Below are 10382 nucleotides of genomic sequence, written 5' to 3'. Positions count from 1 at the left end.
CTCCCATACCTGCTTCAGATCCTTTAAGGAGTCTGATCTCGGAGGGAAAGGGAACACAGCACTGCTGCTGCAAGGCACCTCAGACTTACCCTTTGTAGTTCAGGGATTGTTTCTTTTGGTTTAAGTACACACAAAAAGCACCAAACTATCTTTTTTTTTCCTTTTTTCTTTCTTTTTTTTTTTTCTTTTTTTTTTTTTTTTCTTATTAAGAAACTTCACATCTTGTTGTGGTTTTAAACTTACATTATCTCACTGAAGTATTAGGTCCTGGCATTCATATTTACTAAAGTTTTCTATTAGAGGGATAGAAGGGCATAGTCTCTCTAAATGTGCTTGCAGAAGTCAGTACAAATTGCACATTTAATTATTGTGTACTTAAAATCTGATAATCATAGAAAATCAAATACACAGCCTGGTTGATTTAGAAAGTATTTTTAATAGGGCACTATTAAATTATAGAGTTAAACATTATTAGGTATATTTATTCATGAGAGATAATTTGATATGTAACAAAATAAGCCAATACATGGTGTAACCTCTTGCAGTCTAATTTTCATGGATGAGCTCTTGCATATTTAATATCCTTTGAGGATATATTTTAACCTAGACTAATTACTGCTTTCCTCTTATTTCTGTTCAGTTTGACATCAACGTTTGGCTAAAATAATGTAATATTGTTATTATGGAGCAAATCAAGTAAATCTGACTTATTTAATTTAGAGCCATTGTTGATACTGTAAATGGCCTGATGTAGGTTATGACAACAAACATTGTGCACAAACAGAACCAGCTAAATTCTCTACACTGAACCCCTACTCACATTGCAAGATGAGCACCATCAGGAATATTTTCTGATCTATAGAGCTGTTCTATAGTATCTGTTTCTAATCTCATTATGGCAAATTTATAAAGAGGAGTAAAGTAAGAAATTAATGGTGATATAAGTTATTCTTACTGTATTAAGACAATTTAGCTTAAAAGCCTATTAAGCTAGCTGGGGACCTGGTCAGAAACTTTCCATAGACAGAACACCTGAGCGCAGAGATTTTGTACTAGAAAGTAGGTTAATTAATTAATTGAGAACCCATGTCATGGCTTTGATATATACATTAATTTTGTGTCTGAGAAAAATTTTAATTAGATGTTTTAATTTTGTTCTCGGTGACATCTTAATAAAATGCACTGATAGGTCAGGTCATGTGTTTATACATTTTGGGATAATGCCAGCAGTGTCAGCTGGCTTTAGCAGATCAGCTTTGCTTTCCTTGGTTCATCAGCCAAACATCTTGCTACGTTTTGCTTTCTTTGATCCATCAACTTTTAATGTGCTAAAGTTTTAATAAGTTTGCCTTGTATGAAAATATTTTTTAAAACTATACATTTTGAAAAATAGTTGGTTTTAGAAAAATAGAAAAATAGAAAAAGAGAGGTTACATTGAGTTAACTTTTAATTGCATTTGATTTTTAAAGTTACAATAAATGCTGTGGGCTGAAGGTTTTCTAGGTGAGTATTGCAATAAAAGAGTTCATCGTTGTCCTGAGTCAGTATTGATTAGTAAAAACTGAAATTCTCAGTGTCTTTTGGGAAGCTAAGGTCCCTTTTTACATGCTGCACCAAATAAAAGCAGTAAAGATTTTGGTACACATAGATCCTTTCTGGTTTTCAGCCTTTTAATTTTTTCACCCATGAATCAACTAAACTTCCAAACAAGAAAACCTTTCTTCACTGAAAAACAAACAAACAAACAATTAAAAAAAATTCCTTTTTAAAAACCTCATGTTTTGGATACATAAATATCTCCTCATTAACATCAACAGCTGCATAAATCAGCTTCATATGTTGAAGTGAAGAACCCTTCCCCAAAACCTGGAGAGTATTTGCTAAAATATGCTGTGACCTTATGGCAGAGGAGGGGGCAGAGGAGGGGGCTGAGCCTCTGGTGCCTCTCAGCCAGGAGCAGCTCGTGAGCCCAGCTGGCTCACAGCTATGAACTGATACCAACACCAAACCATTTCCCCCCTCTGTCAGCTACCCAGAAAGCAAAATTGCTTCTAATCAAGAGAACAGCCCTCCCTTTGCAATTGTTTGCTCAAGTATTTTTCTGACTGGTCTGCTCGATGGGCAAATGTGCAAGGAAATGGAAAACAGAATCTTTCAACATGAAAGAATGCCAATGCACTGTGAAGAACTGTTTCTAGCTCACTTCTCCTCTCATGTGGATTTACACTGCTGCTAATTGTCTTAAATTGGCTACCAGGTCGGCTCCCAATTTGTCTGATGATGCATGTCCAGGGGTCTGGGAACGCCCAGCAACACGCCAGCGGCGGGATTTACTGAACCAAAGGGTGCTGTGGGACTGAATTAATCACATATCAGTGGCACATCAAAGTTTTAGAAACTTTGCAGGGCTCTGTTTTCGTCCCCTGCAGCCTTTCCAAAGTGCACCCACTGCTGCTCCCCAAAACACCCAAACTGGCAGGACTGGGTGGAGTTTGGAGCAACTCAGGGTAGTGGAAGGTGTCTCTGCCCATGGCAGAGTGATCTTTAAGGTTTCCTCCAACCCAAACCACCCTGTGGTTCCATGATTCTGTACACACTTCACTCAGCAGGCATCTTTTGAGACCATGTAATCAGCCACTAAAGACCCAAAGAATATTACACCTAATTTTGCTGACATCTTGCACAAAGCATCATCAAAATATGGGGATGTTTGGTAACCTTTTCTTGTGGGGACTTGGCACCTGGGTTTATGAATTGGTGCACTTAGCAAGTAGTTTTTTCTCTTATCTACTAAAAATAACAACATGAACTCTAAGAGGTTGTCAACGTATTACTTCCCAAGGGAGAATTTTGCTCTTCTCTCTCATTTATCTAGGCATGTGTAGAGGCTTTTGACCCATTTAGCATAGATAAATGACCCATGATGTGAAATTTCCCAACAGTTTAATAATGCATTTAACTCAAAGTGACACTTGCTTGCAGCTGCCTTAAAGCAGTTTCCAGGCTATATATGTCTCTTTGAAATGATGTATGACAAGTAGGAAAGCTTCCTTGATAGAACCCCAAATCCCATGGGCAAGTAACAAGAAAATCCTTTTTAGATTGCCAGCAGCAAATTTATACTTCACAAGTCTTTATTTAATTTTATCTGGTTTTCAATATAATTTATGGTTATGACCATTAGTCTAAAGCTCACAGTAACTTCTACACAAATTATTTTTTTTTCTTCACTGTAATGCATTGTAAGGGCTTTTATTGATCCCATTTTTTCCCCAGCATACCAGAAGTAAACCCCTTGTCTCACCACAGAAAATGGTTCTGTAATCCTTGCACTAACTTAGCTGTATCAAAATTCTTTTACTTCGGAACCCTGGGTAGTGAAAGAGGACTACAGCCTGTGTATGTTTGAAATCAGAAACTTTCCTAAGAAAACTCCCTTATGTCTTTGAAAACACAAGTCTGAATGATAGCTCTTAATTTTTGCTTGCATAGATTTAAAACAGTTGGTGTTGAGTGTGTGGAAAGGTTTTTATTAAATCTGCTTCTGGTTTAATGAGCCATTTCCCATGATACATGTCATATTAAAAGCAAGAAAGATTTAAGAAAGCAAGAAATTAGCATTAGGCTTGAGGAAACAAACACTTCCAAGTAGACAATCAAATTTATTATTTAATCACATTTATTTCAAATATTAAAATAGAAGTCAAGTAACCGAAGCTGGATCTTGCAGGGTCCTGAATCATTTAGCACAGATAAATGGGGTGGGTTACCAAAGTCTGCAAACAGAAAACATGGATACAAATCAGGAAAAAACCCACAAAATCAAAACCCAAACAAACCCAGAAAAATAAACTTGAAAGAGTCCTGTCCACAAGGAAAGGTGAATGTGGGCAGAGGTAAAAGAGAATAAAAAAAAGCAAGCAGCTGATTAGAAGATAAACACAGAGTTCACAGGATGTTTGTACCTCAGACTCTGATCATTCTTCAGCTCTGTTTCTCCCTTTGGCCTCCAGCTTTCCCCACTCTCGTGTTTCTCATCCACGGTGACATTCCCCTCACTTTCCTTGCCTTGCAGGGTCCCCAGACTCATCCAGGCCCAGGAGCTTTGTACCTGTTTGTACAGCACAGGGAGAATTGGGCTCTGGCCCACAGTTTATAACACAGGTATGAAATCAGGATGTGTGGAGTTTTATTCCAGCTGCTCCAACTGAGCCTGGAAAATGCCAAAGGAGCAATGTCCCAGAAAAAAGCTCTGCACAAAGGTGGTGCTGCCTCTTGCTGCTTCCCTGCTCAGAGCAGTTTAAGCCCATCTCCTCTGCTCCATTTCAGTGCAAAGTCAAAGAAGCCACCTTAAACCACAGAGGGCTTTTGATCTGGGTCTAAACACAGCTCATGTTGGAGCTCTCTGGGGAGCAGCTTGCTCAGGTTTATTCCAAGAGGGTGGCACACTCAGATGGGTGTGAGCATGGCTGTGCCCCTCACAGTGCCAGCAGAATAACTGGGTCTAAATTGCCTGAGCTGAATTTGCACATCTAATCAAAGTTAAACGTCTGTGCCTCTTGGTCTGGGGAAAGGGAGTGGGATTCCAGGGAAGAAGTCATTCACCTTAGTGCTGGCCATCTGTGTTTAAATGAGGTGAACCAGAAGGGTCTGCTCTTTGGTTGGTGACTGCAAGTCTGCTTCTGTGAGATGTATGTCAGCAAAAGTGGCCTTTCCACCACCTAGAAAAACAGGGAACTTCTCCTTAAAACAAATTACCTCTAAAGTGTAAAGAATCCCTACCCCATTGCTGATGTTTTTGTTGATAGAATCAGAGAATGACCTGCATTGGAAGGGACCCCCAGGGATCATTGACCCAGCCCCTGTCCCAGCCCAGACCCCCCAACAATCCAACAATCCCCCCTGTGCCCCCCTGGCAGCGCTGCCCAAAGGCTCCTGGAGCTCGGGCAGCCTCAGGCCGTGCCCATTCCCTGGGCAGTGCCAGCACCTCTGGGGAAGCAGAACCTGTCCCTGATCTCCAGCCTTTAACTCCCCTATTCAGAGAATAGGGAAATGGAAATATTCCCCATTCAGGGAACAAAAGAGCACTTAGGAGTCTTATGGCCAAAACCCCTTTTATTTGTCAACACCAAACACGTGTTGACTGGAAGAGGCTTGCAGAGACTTCCAGCCTAGCCAAGGGCCCTGTCACCACCATCAGCACTGGTTCCCAGTTCCCTGAGCTTGACTGGCCTGTGGAAGTTGGCTGTATCGAGCCTCACCTTTGATCCAGAGCCATTCTTCCTAGCTGGAGATGAGAGCAGCTTTTACAGTGTAAGCTTGGCTGAGCTGCTGAAAGAGTGAGGCTGCTGACTACCGTGTACAAAGATAAGCACAAGAAACAGCAGAAGTGAGGCAGGGAGCCTATATCAAAGTTAATGAAGAAGGCACAGACTCTAAGGAAAGGAGCAAAATCCTTGCAGGAGTTTGGGCTGGCGTGAACTTGGCAAGATCAGTTTGCTGCTGAGCCATTTGAACTGAGCGCCGGAGCTGGTTCAGAGAGAGACACGGCCCAGAGCCGGCGCGGCGAGCGCCTCAGATCGCGGTGACCCCGGGGCTCCGGGGCGCTCCCGCTGAGCAGCTCTGGGCCCCTCCAGAGCTCACTGCAACAGCCTCTCTACTCTGAGACACCTGCCAACTCCTCTGCGCTTTTAAAGGTAGAAAATGAAGTGATATTTATGCTTTAGCTTAAAGCGAAAGTGTAATTCGCCTTAGCGAATACAAAGCGTATCCCCGTAATTACGGATACTGGATTTGTAAATATGAATTGATTTGAAGGATGTTTTTGCAACACTTCTCACCAATAATATCTCATTTCAAATATTTGTGCCTACACACTTCCCCCAAACCAGAGGTGGTTCAGAGAGAGAGACACAGCCCAGAGCTGGCGCGGCGACATCCTTGGATCGCGGTGACCCGCGGGGCTCCAGGGCCACTCCTGCTGAGCAGCTCTGGGGCTCCTCCAGAGACCAGCTCACTGCAACAGCCTCTCTGCTCTGAGACACCTGCCAACGCCTCTGCACTTTTAAATGTAGAAAAATAAGTGATATTTACTCCTTAGCTTAAAGCTATTCACTTATAATTCGCCTTAGCGAATACGAAGTGTATCCTCGTAATTACACATACTAGATTTATAAATATGAATTGATTTGAAGGACGTTTTTGCAACACTTCTCACCAATAATATCTGGTTTCAAATATTTGTGCCTACGCAATTCCCCCAAATAAATAAATAAAATCAACCCTCCCAAAAAATATTTTTGCGAGCTGCTTCTCTAAAGTGCAAGTTTATTTGATTTAAGCTTCTTTGCCCATCATTCCTAATGAATAATTATTCAGTATTTCAGACTGAAACAGATAGCTTCATTTAGTATGATTAATGCTGATGTGCCGCATCATTTGCATAATTACAAAATATAATAAAATAAATGCCAAATGCGGATCTTTGTAACTTGTGTTACCAAACGCCTAAAAAAACACACTATGTTTTAAAGTTATCTTGAGACACAGTTATAAAGTTCTGTGACTAAAATTGAAAGGTAAAATTATTTTTCATCACCACGCATTACAAGATGTTGCCAAAATAAAAGTTATATCTCTAAGACAGAGAGCAGTAATCTACTGAAAGTGTGTGTCTGCTGAAAACAGATATTCTTTCCCTACTTTTAAAGATTTGGAGCTGCTTTTAGTGAAAATTAACTGAGATTCTTCATGGAAACAGCATTTGGCCTTTTAGGCTATATGGAGTATTTTTTACTTCTCTAAAGCTTTAACAAACTTCATTACTTTTGCAGATTTTTGGGTGGTTTTCACTGCTTCTGGGAGAAGTCTCGCTGTCTGTTCTTCAAGACAGTTACTTCCATGGACTAATGACGGCACAGCAGACAAAAGCAGCCCTCAGTGGGGTTTACATTTAATAGCCTTTTTCTGAATGTATTTTTCTGATTTTGGATAAAAGGATGCTCCATGAGAGAGACTGGTACTGAGAGTAACTTTCTGCATCTTCCTGCCTTATAGGAGCTGCATTGGAAACAGGTGATGGTACTCATAGCTCCGAAGAAATCAGAGGTAACAGCTTTTATTAGGACTGCCAGGGGAAAAAAGGCTGAGGAAATACTGTCTGAACAATCAAAGCATTAAGGAAATTCTGTGGTCCTGAGGCTGCTTGTTAGATTTTTGCTTAGACAGGTCCTGAAATCAATACAGTCATTTAGGCAGTAATTAGCCAATAATTTTTATAAGGAAGTGATAAAAAGGATCTCAAATGTGAGAGGGTTCATCAGTGAACAAGTGAATTAATAGCCATGGCAAGAGAGAGCAAAAGCAAGCCCAGTTCTGGGAAGGTTTGGATAAGTGCAGGTAGGTAATAAATGTAAGCAGAAGGCAGCTGATTTATTCCTGCCTTGAAAAATGACTCTGTGTCCTTTCACCCTGGCTCTGGTGCCAGTCAGATCATAGGGAATCTTTCATATCTCTTTCTGTAGATGAAGTGACATCTCCAGACTGTCAATTTGCCCTTTCCAGCACCATTTAAAGATACAACATTATTTTGGCTTGTCAGCATCTAGACCTCCACAGAGCCACTCAGTCTCCTGCAATAAGGAATATTTGATTTTTCCAAGCAAGTCTGTCTGAATTAATTAGCTGAAATGTTTCCTTGGTTAACATATTGAAGAATTCACAGAGGCAGTTGGTGTTTGTACATATGTGACCTTGCACAGGGAGAAGGACTCTGTGTTACAGTCTGGCAGGGCTCATACTCAGTCCTAATCATGTCACCTAAAGTGTAAGGGATTATTCCAGGCTACTTGAAACTGAAGCACATGGCAAACAAAGTAGGCTCATGCACAGGCTGGCGGATAAGGTTCCATATGCTATTTAGAAAAGAAGATGTACAAGGATATACAAGACAGAGCTGACTGAATTGCGGTGGGAGGGGAGAGAGTGAAAGTTGAAACGTGTCTAAATCTGCCTCGTGGTTTGAATACTTTCTCTCCTGCAAGTGAAACAGCATCGTGCATTCCCACAAGTGCTCAGGACAGTGGATTTATCTCCTAGCAGAGTAAGTGCTTCCTAACACCCATCTTTCATGGAGATAAATTGTTAAGCAGGTACTGGCTATGGATCCTGACTCTCCAGCAATTCTCCCTCCTTTGCAGGAGGTATAACCAGCACAGTATTCCAAGGAGTTGTGTTTGTACTCTCTGAGCAGCACCTCTGTGGCTGGCTGAGTGTGGCAGGGGAGGTGCAAGTACTGCCAAGGGATCTGTCAAGGGGGAAATGCACAGATTTTTGGTGGTCAGACAGATAAAAGCCCATGGAGACAGGGTCCTCTCAGTGCTGCATCAGAACAGGTTAATGAGGAGGGCTAATTAACACTGTCTTACTACAGGCATCAAGCCTGGCCAGAGTTTAGCTCAGCTTCCTGCTGAAAAGGAGGACAAGGGAAAAATCCTCGTGGTAGCTGGGGACTGGAAACAGCTGGATGGTTCCCCAGGCCTCCTGTCAGATGGCTGAGCTCTGGGGAGACAGGCTAAATAACCATAAAATAGGAATTGTGGCTTGGGACTAATCCTGTAAAAATACTTGCTGGATTGTTGTACCTTTACTTTGTTCATTCGTTTGTTTTACTCTTATTTTTTCATTCTGATTGCTCAGGAAAAGTGGAACTAAAGTGTGTGGGAAGGAAGGCCAGGATATCCTCATGATGGACAGTGAATGTTGTGGCAGCTGGTCACTGGAGGCTCTCAGGGAGGAGGTTCCAGCGGGCTCCAGTGGGATGGAAACACAAAAGCAGATTGCTCCTTTTGTGTCAGTCTTCCCACAAACATAAAATACAACAATATTCATGGTACTGTTGGTTTTCAAATTACAATGCCTTAAAAAAAAAAAAAAAAAAGATACTGTTTAAAAAACCAACAGACTCTCCAAAATGGGAATAAGAGAAAAAGATGGTCCTTGGATGGCTTAAAAGCTGACTGAGCTGAACTTTGAGATGTCACTTTTCAGCTCTTAAATATAACTGTTCAATACGGGGGATGTAAGAGATCTTGAGTTGATTTTAAAAGGAACAGTAACAAAACCCCACAAAATAGGAAATTATATACATATTTTTCATCAGAGCCTGCTGACATAAAGCTTGCAGACTGCTCATCAGTGATTATGAGGTTTAGTGCACACAGGCTGAAAAATAGTAGCTACCTGTAGACCTCATCTTTGGTGGAAAAATGAGTGTGATTGTGATGAATGTGTGTGGGTTTCTAAACCAAAATAACTCGTGCAGAATGATAATGCCAGGAAGAAGTTAAGTGATGAGCTCTGTGTCCTTTTTTCCTCTACTGAATGCTGTTAATGGCTTGAATTCAGTGCTAACAAAAGGCGAGATGGGGAGAGGCTGTGATGTGAAAAAACCTGAACGAAAAAACGACAACATTTTGGAGTCCATGTTGGTTTATTGTCAGCTTTGACTGATGCCTTAAGTTTTAGCTTTCATGTTTTCAGATTCTGTGCTGCTTAGGTGCCTTTTGAGCCTTATAGTAAATGCTGGTGAGCTCTCTTCACAGAGCAGGGACACAAAACAAATCCATTCCTGCTGAGGACCAAGGACAACATTCAGACCCAAAAGCACAAACAAGGTTGGCTGAAGGGAGGAACAAGAAGGGTGAGACCTCTCAGCCTGGAGCTGTAATTGGACAATTTAACCCCAATATGCAAAAGGACAAAAACTTATAAAAATGTAAGACCTTGTGACCAGTCAGCCATTTTGTGACCATTCACATTTTGTGAACCTGGGTGCAGCCTTGGTCAGGCCCTGTCCTGCCCAAAGTGAATCCTGGAGGCCTTTCAATAAATCCCTACTTTATTCTCTAGCTCTGCCCACTCTCTGTTCCAGGTCAGCCTTTCAATAAATATCTACTTTATTCTCTAACTGTGTGCAGTCTCTGTTCCAGGCCAGCCTCCCAAGGCATCATGACCAGTCCTTCAGGTCACCTCCAAACGCTGGTGAGTGCTGAGAGCTCCAGCACAGCCCTGTCTGTGTCCCCAGGGCTCAGAGGGGCCCAGCAGCTGTCCCTGATCTGGGGTCACCTCCCTTGGACTCCCCTTGGACTGCACTGGTGCTGTCCTCACGCTGGAGCTCAGGGGCTGCTCTCCTTGGACACCAGGGTGGGATGACCTCCTTCCAGGCAGGACACAAGCATCATCTCACCTGCCTTTGGGGATTCCTCCAAGTTTCTACCAATTGTATTGCAAGAAAGTGAGTATTTCTGTTGAAGCTGTCTGGGTGAAATCCTCTTTTGCTCTTGAGAATTGTCTACTTGCTAAATATTACATTTTCTGAAAA

General features: G+C 41.8%; 1 long non-coding RNA gene across 1 annotated transcript in view; it reads right to left on the bottom strand.

Moving 5' to 3' along the window:
• Positions 1–3614: 3614 nt before the first annotated feature.
• LOC134557614 (uncharacterized) overlaps positions 3615–10382 on the bottom strand; it is a 30595-nt gene continuing 23827 nt past the window's right edge. The window contains exons 2-3 of the long non-coding RNA XR_010082085.1: positions 3967–4112; positions 3615–3777 (exon numbers count right to left, since the gene is read on the bottom strand). This is a non-coding gene — a long non-coding RNA (uncharacterized LOC134557614). The remainder of the gene's footprint in view (positions 3778–3966; positions 4113–10382) is intronic.

This window comes from Prinia subflava, chromosome 13 (assembly GCF_021018805.1).
Source record: "Prinia subflava isolate CZ2003 ecotype Zambia chromosome 13, Cam_Psub_1.2, whole genome shotgun sequence".
Lineage (NCBI taxonomy): Eukaryota > Metazoa > Chordata > Aves > Passeriformes > Cisticolidae > Prinia > Prinia subflava.
Note: the sequence above shows the minus strand (reverse complement) of the source record. Positions and strands in the feature narration are given on the sequence as shown.